The sequence below is a fragment of the Harpia harpyja genome, chromosome 15 (assembly GCF_026419915.1).
Source record: "Harpia harpyja isolate bHarHar1 chromosome 15, bHarHar1 primary haplotype, whole genome shotgun sequence".
NCBI classification, from domain to species: Eukaryota; Metazoa; Chordata; class Aves; order Accipitriformes; family Accipitridae; genus Harpia; species Harpia harpyja.
This window is the reverse complement of record NC_068954.1, coordinates 12940141-12952283: the sequence shown is the minus strand read 5'-3', so window position 1 is coordinate 12952283 and position 12143 is coordinate 12940141. Positions and strand designations below refer to the sequence as shown.

The window sequence follows — 12143 nt, the reverse complement described above, 5'->3', positions numbered from 1 at the left end:
ACAAGTCCATGGCACCTGATGAGATGCATCAGTGGATCCTGAGGAACTGGCGGATGAAGTGGCTATGCCACTATCCATCATATTTGAGAAGTCATGGCAGTCTGGGGAAGTCCCACTGCCTGGAAAAGGGGAAACATAACCCTCATTTTTAAAAAAGGGAAAAAAGGAAGACCCGGAGATCTACTGGCCAGTCAGTCTCATGTCTGTGCCTGGCAAGGTCGTGGAGTGGATCCTCCTGGAAACTATGCTAAGGCACATGGAAAATAAGGAGGTGATTGGCGACAGCCAACAGGGCTTCACTAAGGGCAAATCGTGCCTGACAAATTTGGTGGCCTTCTACAACGGGGTTACAGCATTGGTGGATAAGGGAAGAGCAACTGACATCATCTACCTGGACTTGTGCAAAGCATTTGACACTGTCCTGCACAACATCATTGTCTCTAGATTGGAGAGACATGGATTTGATGGATGGACCACTCCGTCAATAAGGAATTGGCTGGATGGTCACAGTCAAAGAGTTATGGTCAACGGCTCGATGTTCAAGTGGCGAGCAGTGATGAATGGAGTTCCTCAAGGGTTGGTATTGGGAGCAGCACTGTTTAACATCTTTGTCGGCAACATGGACAGTAGAGAAGGAGGGGAGGAGGTGTGCCTGAGGAGGGGATGCCCCTGCAGCCCGTGGTGAGACGGCAGGCTGTCCCCCCCCAGGCCGTGGAGGGGAGCAGGGGAGCAGATGCCCACCTGCGGCCCAGGGAGGAGCCCACACCAGAGTGGGTGGATGCCCCTGAAGGCGGCCATGACTCCGTGGGAAAGCCCGCACTGGAGCAGGCTGTGACTGAAGGACTGCAGCCCATGGAAAGGACCCATGCCAGGGAAGTTCATGAAGAACTGCAGCCCGTGGGAAGGACCTCATGCCAGAGAAGTTCATGGATGACTGTCTCCCATGGGAGGGACCCCACGGTGAAACAGGAGAGGAGTGAGGAGTCCTCCCCCTGAGCAGGGAGGAGCAGCAGAGACAACGTGTGAGGAACTGACCCCAACCCCCATTCCCCGTCCCCCTGTGCTGCTGGGGGGAGGAGGGAGAGAAAACCGGGAGCGGAGTTGAGCCGGGAAGGCGGGGGGGTGGTGGGGGGAAAGTGTTTTAAGATTTAGTTTTTATTTCTCATTATCCTTGTTTTGATTTGATTTGTAGTAAATTAAATTGATTTTGTTTTTTCCCCAAGTCGAGTCTGTCTTTTGCTCAAGACCGTAAGTGGTGAATGATGCCTCCCGGTCCTTGTCTCGACCCACAAACATTTCTTTGTATTTTCTGCTCACCCCACCAGGGCTGGGCGTCGAGGAGTGAGGAAGCAGCTTCATGGTGCTTTGTTACCAGCTGGGCTTAAACCACGATAAGCATGTACATAAGTGAAAAAAAAAAAAAAAATCTGTATCTCAGATGTATCTATATCTTAGATATGGGCTTAAACATGTACATGCATATATACACATTATATTCATTATTCCATAAATATATGTGCTTTTTTATTCCATTTACATTTTGGACTGGATTGTAGATTTCTAGGGGAATTATAATATAAAGATGTAGATTGTATACAGCTGGTTGAAGTCTAGTTGTATTCTATATCCAGATACTTAAATATTGAGCAATTACAAACCATGTTCATGTTTCCGGCAGGAATACAAGTTTTAGCCAAGCAAATGAATAAAGAAATAGAATGTTATCAATATGCCATAGATAGCAGCATCACCTTGTATTTGTTGTCATTTCTGTTTAAGGAGTGGTTGCCTGGGAGATACCACTCTGACAATGTGAACCCTTCCATATTTTCATCAACAAATGTCTGCAAATCACCCCTCTTGAGTTTGTGTTCTTCTTTTTCCATCCTCTGCATATTGGCCTGGACTCTTGCACATGATGGTATATGATTCTACTTGGTTGTGCAGGGTTTGATCTGCTTTCACATACACTACCCAGAAAAACTGTTTCCCCAGTTAATCACATAGAACTTTGCCAAATTTGAAATTAATTTTTTGTTCCTCTATTGAAAAAAAAAAAGCCTTCCTGTGAACTTGAAAACTTTTTTCTTTATGGGGATAAAATTAGCCACTAGTGACAATATTAGCAAAATATGCTTGTATTATTTCTAATTGTTCTTTTTTAAATTAACACAACTATGGTCTTTGGTAGTTAGAAAATAATCAGTCTTACTGGACCTTCTGTCCTTCTCTAAGCAAAGGAAAAGGAGGAAATATAAATGAGAAAATCTACTTTTGGTGGACTCCATCTACATTCTGACCAGAAAACTTCAGTGAATTCTTTCTGAAGTGTGCAATTTAACTTTTTCAGCGTTATTGTGTTGGACCTTACTTCCAGCCCTTGAAATAAAATATCTATTTTTCTATGTCTGTCATTTGATTTCCTCATATCTTTCACCTGTTCTTCATAACTACTCACAGAAATGCTCCATAGAAAGGAAGAATGTCTTTGATTTAAATAAAAACTTTGATCCATTTTCTAAGAGAAAGTGTGGTATTTGTAGCATATGTACTGGAAGAGACAGACAACAATGATAGCTTAATGTAGTCACTTACATGAAAAGAGCCATTCATTCATTAGACATCATTAAGTGCACCTGCACTTAACTCAGTAGTTAAACTGAAGATTTAACTGGTACCTATTTTTCAGAAAAACTCCCACTTCTGCAAAGATTATGGATTGTTAATGAGTTTTCTCTTTGGAGATTTTCCCTCCAATCTTTAGCCATAGAGCATTGTCATACTTTGATTTGCAAGTTTACATAGCTTCCTTTTATCAGCTTCTTCTAGCCTAAAATCACTCAAACTGAAGTAGCAAGGGAAATAAAGCTAATATAATGAAACCTATCTTTATTCCAATCAGAAGAGTCAATAATGACAAGCCTATGGATAGCCACTCCATTTTGTATGGAAAAAAAAAAACAATTAGAAGAATGTTTGGTGTTCTACATAGTTCTTAACCTTCTTTCATATGTATTTTTGAATGAATAGTAAAAAAATATTCAGGTTTATATAATGTCTGATTCAGGATCGTCACTAGCATCCTCACCTACCCCAAGACTATATGAGGTTTATGCTAAGAAATATTATTGCTTTAGTACTCAGGGTTATGGGTGATAAGTATTAGCAATACTATTTAAAACAGACCTTCTCCCTGCCAGAATCTGCAACATACGGAACTATAAAATACTGACCTTTCAGGACTGTTTTAATCATTTGTTAGCTGCTGAATAGTGCATTTTCCTGTACATCTTTATTTCAGATTGTTTACAAAGGCAAAAAAAGTGTTTGGAAGTGCTGATGACTTCAGCAGAGCTGGTGTTCACCTGTTACTCTCTTACATACTCATTTGATTGAAAAAATTACATTTTTTCAGGCTTCCTCTGGCTGTTATGATCATTTACTTCTAATAAAGGTCAGGCTAGCTAAATAGTTTGTCAGATAGAGAAATTACACCTACTCATTTTGTCTAGTGAGATTTTTTTGGTGGCATTTTGTACTGATATTCTGGGGGTTTATGAAAGATGTTATTACTTGATTCTTTGATTGATTGGTGTAGAGTAAATATACATGCAGAGAGAGATATGAAGGACATGGTGTGCCTGAGGCTGGGGAACAGCGAATGTAGGAGTGCAGGAAAAAACATCACATTCTATGAAGGAACTCAGATGAAAAAAATCAGGGAATATGACCAATATGTTGAAGAAAATAAGACAGATACCTCATCTGAAATAATGATTCTGTGAGAATTATAAGCCACATTATTTCTAAGCCTTTGTAATTAAAAGTCCAACTCTCCGGAATCCCTATGACATCTTCACAAAGAATTTAACTGAGGAACAAATCAGTTATTTAGTCTTCCTATTTAATTAACCCTCAGGATTCAGCTCAAAGTTTCAGGTGTGACCAAGGAAGGGATCTAGTCTGCCCAAATAAGGCATCTGATAAATCAGTTTTCTGTATACCCTTCCCTTTCTTGAGTCTCTCAACAGCAACAAGGGCAGAAAGGCATGGAAGTAGGAGGTCGGTACTGTGTAGTCTCAACTGGACGAGCAATTCCCATCATCCATAAAGGAGAATGCTACTTTACTTGTTGTCTTGAGCCCATTGTGCTTCACCTTACTAGCTCTTTATTAGTTACAGGCTACCCAGTCAAGGTAAGCAGTTACCTTCATTTGGAAAGCAGCAGGGCTAACATTTAGTATTGTTTATACAATTTTCAGATGGCCAGTTTTCCATAAAGTCTACATTTCCTATTTAACTGCAAGTGATACATAGAAAATTATATGGTTTTGGTTTTGCAGGAAATTGATGAATTGCTAAGCTGTTAAACTGCAAAATTCATTTTATCACATCGTCAGTCATCTCAAAATTCCAGTTCCCTTCCAGCTAAAGTACTGACAGCTCTATCAAAAAGCACACATGGGCCAGATGCAGAAAAATGTTTTGGTGCTCAACTATATCCTGGGCAGAATGTGGGTATCTGAGCCAAAGTCAGGAGGCCACGAGATCCTCTTCCAGACTTTATGTACATTTTTGTGACTCAGATCTAAAGTAATTACCTTAAGCCAGTTGAGGTTCAGTTGATTTTGAATGGTAATGCTCTGGAGCTTGGAGAAGGGATGTGGAGGGAAAGAGGCAGGTGGAAATTCACTGAATCAGTCCTCTTAATATATCTTGATCTCATCTGAAAAAAGCTGAAGTTTGGGAAGTACAAAGTGCCTTTACATGGAATACTTCCACCTATCTTGACAGCAGAAACTTTGGCAAATATATTTACTTTCACTAGGCCACAGTACTAGATGTACTAAATGACTCAGTTTGCTCTTGTTCATGACTCTTTTGAACTTAGCCCTCTGCAAAGTTGTCTGTGAGGGTGACAGGGAAGAACTGTAATATTTTAAAGAACCTATAAAAATTCAGACGTCTTTATTTATGTGTAACAAATGGACCCAACACTGTGATCTCGGTCTGGTAGGATGGAAAAGGAATCTAGACACCATATTGCAGAACAAGAGCTTAATCCATTGGCCCATACTAGGTGAGGCAGATGGACAGAATTCTGTTAATAAACCAGGCTTAAATCTCTAGTCAGTGTGATGCATGCACAGATTTACTTTCCATTGGAGAAAAGAGTTGGTGGGAGTTCATTCTTTTTATGTAAAATTTCAAACTCCAGTAATGTGTGATGTGTTCTCTTGGAACATAATGTGTGACATAAGTTATGGCATTCTATGTGCTGTTTTTTCTGAAGGTCTTCCTTGAATGAATTCTGTTCAATTTATTGCTCATTCATACATTAGATACTGCTTTGTCTCTAATGTACTTTGTATCTAATGTATCGGGCTGTGCTTTCTTTTCAGTGAGTCACCACCCATGGGCAAGACACTTGCTCAAAAAGAAACATCAGAATAACTATAATGTCAATATGTGTTGCAAAATAATGTGTTGTATGAAATTACTTCTGGTTAATTGTATCATAAGACATGAGAGTATCTTCCAATGGCATGTTGGAGATGTAAAGAAGACAGCATACAAAATAGTCTGAACTGAAGAAAAATTCTATTATTTTAATGTTTCTTTTTTGTTGTTGATAGCAATAATCAGATCATAAATTTTTAAAGCCAGAATTTTCCTTTTTCTGTTGTGGGTAGAAGATAAATGAAATCTTGATCAGCAAAGAAAAGCATCTTTACTTAGCAAGAGGTTAATTAAGGTACTCATACATTTCAAGTGCAAATAACAAGAGAAACACATGTTCTGCCAACAGAATAAAATAATTTGATAGTGTATCTCAGGAAGAAACCTAAAAAGCAATGTAATACAAAATTAAATACTTAACAAGGCACAGCAGACACACAAGATGAACTAATTCACTGGCCATTTCAGACTGATATTTGGGACACTTATTGTCAAGAATTTATTTTTCTTACTTTCTGGACTGGATTACATCCATGTTCACTTTATTATCATGACCTCTGCTGAAAGCTTTGCAGTATTTGATGGAACAGTTGTGGAACACTTGCTATTACTTCTTTTCTCAGGTAATGGAAACAAGTATGGAAATGAGTCATTAAAACCTGTAATACAGCTCATAACTATTTTGTGAGATCTATCTGTATGAAACATACAATGATAATGAAATGGAAATGTTTGACATGTAATGGATGAAAAAGAGATGACACCAAATTTCTGATCAATTTTTGTACAGACAGATAACTTTCTGAAGTACTTGGGTATTAAATCTGCATTTATATTTGTAGTTGTTTCAGATATGATATCTATCTCTTGAATCGGCACTCTATGAGCATTTCAGTCTAACAGCAAAGTACTCAATAGATGTTTCGGTTATACTCTCATTCTGGTACTGATGGCACTGTTGTTTCCATCTGTTCAGTTTTATTCTGTTTCTTCATATCCTCTTGTCTCTACAAGGAACTGTTGCTTTTAGACCTATCTGTTGTTCTTTTATCAATTAAAGAAAGATTTTGAGAAATTCTTCTCTCCCTTTTTAATTACTTTTAATTGATATGGAAGCCAGACAGTGCTGACATGAATGGTCCTTCCTTCAAGTTTGACCACCTCCATTGGAAATGACTGTTAAAGGTCCTAGTATGAGTTTTCATGCAGTACAGTACTGCAGAGAATGCGTGCCCAGGTCATATAGCAACAGCAATCCACACCCTGCATAGGTCACTGTCCTTTTTGTTGTTTGTTTCTGATTAACTTTGTTTCAGTATTTCACTGGACTCATTTTCTTTCTGCTTCTACTTAGCCTTTGTTTTTCAGCTACATTTTGTTTGTAAACACTCAGAGTTATAGAACATCTTTTTGTTCTCTTTCTATAGGGATTAATACAATGAGGTCTTGTCCATTGTAGCATCCCTATAGAAAAACAAGAATATAAAGAACAGCAGAGAATATCAACCAGATATTCCTTTTGGCCATAATTTCTGGGAAATCACTCAAAACTTCCTCTCTATTCCCTGGTCTACATTCTGCTAAACCAAGGCTTTTTTTTTTCATATTACTGTGTTCTTAATTCCATCAGTTTTACAGTACTGAGAAATTAATGATGATCAAGTTTCTTCCTCCATTTCCCTGCAGATGCAAGAAATCAGACTATACTGATGGCCTCTAATTTACAGGATTGCTATAAGTCTTCCATTAATCCTATTGTTTGCCACATTTACAATGACTGAGATACTGGTTTTCCATACCTATGGTTAGATACCTTTTTTTCCCCATTCTTGTTCTTTCTGTCTTTTTCAGCTCTTCCTTACATTATGCCAACTTGCAGCATACAGGCATCAAATACAGGATTAAAGCTACAGGAAGTCAGTCACAGTCCCTTTATGGGGTAAAAATAAAGAAAAAGTTATTTTTCTTTAACTGTAACTACAGAAAAAGAATTACATTCTTGTAGCTAAGGAAGGGTACCATGTATTATCCCATCAGTGCCTCTCAGCTCCTTTTTCCTAGTTTTAGTTATTTTTACTTGGAAAGACAAATATGAAAGGTTTTCATGAAGTAGTCATTTGTTCCAAGAAAATCAACTGTGAACAGGGAAAGTTTTTACATGATAAATAGCCCTTAGTCACTATCCAATGACGATACTCAGTGGCACAAGAAGCCATTCACAGCTAACCGTTAAGGAAGAGCTAATGACAATTATTCTTTTAGGCAACATCTATCTAAATATTGAGATCATTCTGTGAAACACAGGAGCAGCTGGACTTTAGGAAGAAATTAATCTATTAAATAATTAACGACTGTCTCCATCAACATAATAGTTTCTGTATATTATTTATGCAGACATAGAATGCCATTTCACTATTTCTGCCTGTAAAAACATAAAAGCTCTTACTGTGAAAACAATCCTGACCTCTCATTTAAAAATGTACATTTTTTAATTTCCTTTTGTGTAAGTCTAGTATTATATCCCATTTCCTTCAAGAATTTATATTTATGTTTGTACAAGCAAAGCTTGGGTAATAAGGAATAACAAAGTGTGTGGAATTTTAATTTAAAATTCCTGTAATTCATATAAACACAGAGTTATGATATATGAAATACTGCAGTATGGTTATGGATTAGCAACTGTGTCTCATTGTTTTCTTTTGTCTTAAGTCCCTGAATATTTCTCACAACTGAAGATGCCAGGGTGCTTCTCTGGACATGTAGAATGACAAATATTCACATATCCACAGGCCTTCCTGAAGGTGGCTCCATTTGATAAAGGTTAAGTTAGACAATCCAGGATCAGCTCAACTGCAAATTCTTATCAGAGTGGAAAAAACAACAATAACTGTTCAGATAACAGGTATGGATAATGTCATGAAAGAATTTCCATAAAACAGTTCTGGGGTTTAACCAACATATTCTTGAAATTAATCAACAGGGCAAAGACTCTACAAAAAATGACACAACAGTCTTTGCTTATTTACAGTGTATGTCTCAATATCAATTCTGAACTAAAGACTGTCTTAACTAGTATTTTTACCTTTCTTTTTAATTCTGAGTACTAAAAAGTACAGGTTCATTAGACTATATCTCATTCACACATGACTGTTTCCAGGTTCAGTGAAATAAAGAGACAGAGAACAAAAGAGACCTTAAGAAGAACACTTCTTTATTTTAGGATAGTGCTCAATTCTATCTTGAATTACTTCAGCTCAGGATGTAGATTAAAACATAAAATGTACTAAGCTGCATTTCAAAAGAAATTCTAAAATAGGAAATGGAGGAGGAAATTAAACTTCTGTGTACTTCAGAAGTAAAGAACTATAGATTCAAAAACTTTGAAAACCAGGGAATATAATTATATTTGGTCTGCTGATTTAAAAAAAAAAAAAAAGAAAAAGAAAGAAAAAAATAAGGGTGGTGAAATATTTTTAGCTAACTTAAATTCCATGTTACTAGCTGATAAAAACTTCCATCTTTATTAGCAAATACTTTTTGAACATTGAGGTTTTCCATGATGTTCTAATGGCTCAGTTTCAATGAATGAATAATGGGAAGATGGTATTTTTCCACTGTTGAAGATAAACAATTAAACCCCTACAGAACCCTAAGATATGAAGTCAAGGTGTTCTGGAAGTCAATAGAGTTCTACCAGGTTACTTGAATCTAGATTAGCCTTTGTCTCCCAGGTCAGGTACAGCATCTCTGAAACATATTGCATCAATTAATCATTTTCTCTTTGATACATTTTTAGAAAAAGGCTTTAAACCTACTTTAGGTACTTCAACATTATTCAAAGTATCATATACAATATTTACATATACTCTATCTTCCATCAACCAGTAATGCCTTGTATATCTTTTCCAAATCATCTTTCTTACAATTCTGTCATAATCCCCCACAAACTTATGAAGACACTATAATCAACCAGTTAAACTTGTATGTGCAGAATGCTTGCATATGAAAAAGTGTTTGTCATTGAGCGTTAAGGCAAATCCAAAAATAATAGCAGTGTTTGCGGTAGGTGGCTAAACAGATTTACAGGACAAAAAAATCATGGCTTCATCTACAGCAAGGGGCCAGAAAAGAGCTTTCTCTGTCCTGCTGAGGACCTTCTTTGATGTCTGCTCCTCTCAGACAAATATAAGATGCTGTCTATTTATACTTGTCATGTATGCATATACATTGAAATCCCATAAATATTTAATATATTGTACATGTAGTGGAATTTTCGTTTTCTGATAAATACCATATATAATTCTTGGGAAAATACCACAGCATTTCCCCAGAAGATGAATCACTTCAGTATAGAATCCTTTTAAGAAAAATACTCAATCAATTCTGCCTTTAAACATTTTTCTGTCTTGAGCTGAAATAGAGTATGAACGCTACAGAATTGTGAGTAGTTATCTAAGTTAAGTAAAAATGGATTCGATAGAGTGAAGAAGAGCTTTTTGCTTTCTGTTTTTTCAATAACTTGGGAATAGGCTCCCAGATTTAAGAATCTTATCCAGCACTCAAGAAATTCCATCCCAAAGCACCCAAAGAATTTAGGAAGGAAATGATGCAGGTGAGGTGAAGAGATGCGTACGTAGTTGAAGACTGGGAATTACAGTGTATAATTGGAGAAATACTAGTTGTTCTAGCTGTTGGCAAAGCAAGATAAGAAATGAGGGAAATAAAAAAAGTAGCAGCCTCTCCATAGTACAGGAAGAAACCTACATTTAACAATTTTTTATGGTTTATTTTTAAGAAATCTTAGAAAATTCATATTCCACGACTTGTCTTTGTAAGGATTTAGGAAGACTTGGAAAAGGACACATGTTAATTTTGTGAAATAGTCTGAACGTGAAGACAGTTTTTTTCTTCTTTCCATTGGAAAGTTAAAATATGAACCTTAAAAAAATCATTGTGTCCTGGTGGAAGTGCAAGGCTGTGGTTCCTACTGTTTGACCTGTAACACATCAGATGCTTTTTATATATGCATTAAGGTTATTTGTTATTTTAACGTTTTGGAGTTTTTTTAATAAGAAGTAGCAGTTAATATTTAAGTAGCTTAGTGTCTTTTAGTGATTGTCTTTGTTTAGAAGAACAGCATCTAAAATCTTCTCTCCTATAAATGACTGTGTGACTATCAAGCAAACTGCATACTTTTAAGGTTAAATAAATAATGACAATTTTAAAAGAGTATGGTCAGCAAGGAGTAATGGGTTATCTAGCTCCATGTAAATTCTAACTAATGAACACCTTCTATGGTCTATAGAAAAGACATTGCTACTTTAGTGGTTAAATAACTCTTGAGTTTAGGGGGAAAAAATATTCTGAACAGATATGAATAAGCTTTTTATAAAAAAAAAAAAAAGGCTGCTCAATGGTTTTTAATTCTACTTAAATTTTTTTCTCCTTATATCAAGATGTGGTAAACTCCAGAAGAGTTAGAAATTGTCAGAGAATTATATTTTAAAAGAGTTCTATGAGAAAGTATTTCTATCAAAATCAATGTGTTTGGAAAGAAAATATTAAACTTAATTTTGTCAAACTAATTCCATTGGCAAAATAAAATTCAGTAACATACAGATGTTTCAAATTAACATACTTAAATTTTCTGTCATTTTGATTTATAATTCCACTTTGCTTTCAATTATTTACTCTTCCGCCGTTTTGTGTTGCTAGTTTTTTTCATTCTACTGAAAAAAAAAAAAATATCAAAATGGTAATGCAAATGGACATTTTTTTTTTTTTCCCAAAAACAAAGGAAAAATTATGTCTGTTTTTTTCAAAATGTTACTGCTCATTGAAATGGAAACTCTCCATTTTTGGTATACACACAGTTTTCAAAAGAAAAGTCTTCTTGTGTCTGTGATAAACTATCTGGAATATTAGTAAGAAATTAATTTTCAGATTTCAGTAGGAACCATGGAATAGTAAAGAAATTCAAATGCTGTTTCTTCTTTTTCCTTTGGATACATATTTTTCAAGTATATCCCCTTTTTGATAGTGTTTTAAATGCCATGAAATTAGTTTTCCTATTCAGAAATAAAGGCAAACATTTTTGGGTTTTCTGAGGGTTCCAAAAGTGGGAGCAGGGGAATCCTTTTTTCCTCACTTTCTCTCCATTGGATTGCAGCAAAATATAGGGATCTAAAATTATTCATATGGTGGTAACAACAGGCATAGCATTTTTAAGAATGAAACCCAATTTGGGGGAAGCTAACAAAGGAACAAAGAATTGGTAACTGTTGTGTAGGCCCAAAAGGGAAAATTCCTGCAAAATTAATGAAAATGGTTATCCTACTCTTAGAAATAAGTATTGTATTCCACAGTCATTGTTTGCAAAATTGCTTTAAGCAGCAGGTTTTCTTATTCATTTCCGCCTTTCATGGTCTATAGAAGGTAGAAACTAGGGACCATTCTCTTTGGTCAAGGGAGTTAATGCAATGTATTTTCCAGGTCATGAAGGCAGCAACAAATCCACCGTGAGGTAGCACAACGAAGTCATTCTTGAAGGAAATGCCTTCCTAACAGAGCTATAGCTAAACACACCTGGAAGTGTTTTATGAAAGAATTGCATGTTTTTACATTAAAAAGCTGATCATTATCACTAATTCTTCTTAACAGCCAAATGTGAGCATCCTCACTAA

At 36.1% G+C, this 12143-nt stretch overlaps 1 long non-coding RNA gene across 1 annotated transcript in view; it reads left to right on the top strand.

Moving 5' to 3' along the window:
* LOC128152052 (uncharacterized) overlaps positions 1–8350 on the top strand; it is a 55429-nt gene extending 47079 nt beyond the window's left edge. The window contains exon 3 of the long non-coding RNA XR_008238523.1: positions 8250–8350. This is a non-coding gene — a long non-coding RNA (uncharacterized LOC128152052). The remainder of the gene's footprint in view (positions 1–8249) is intronic.
* The last annotated feature ends 3793 nt before the right edge of the window (positions 8351–12143 follow it).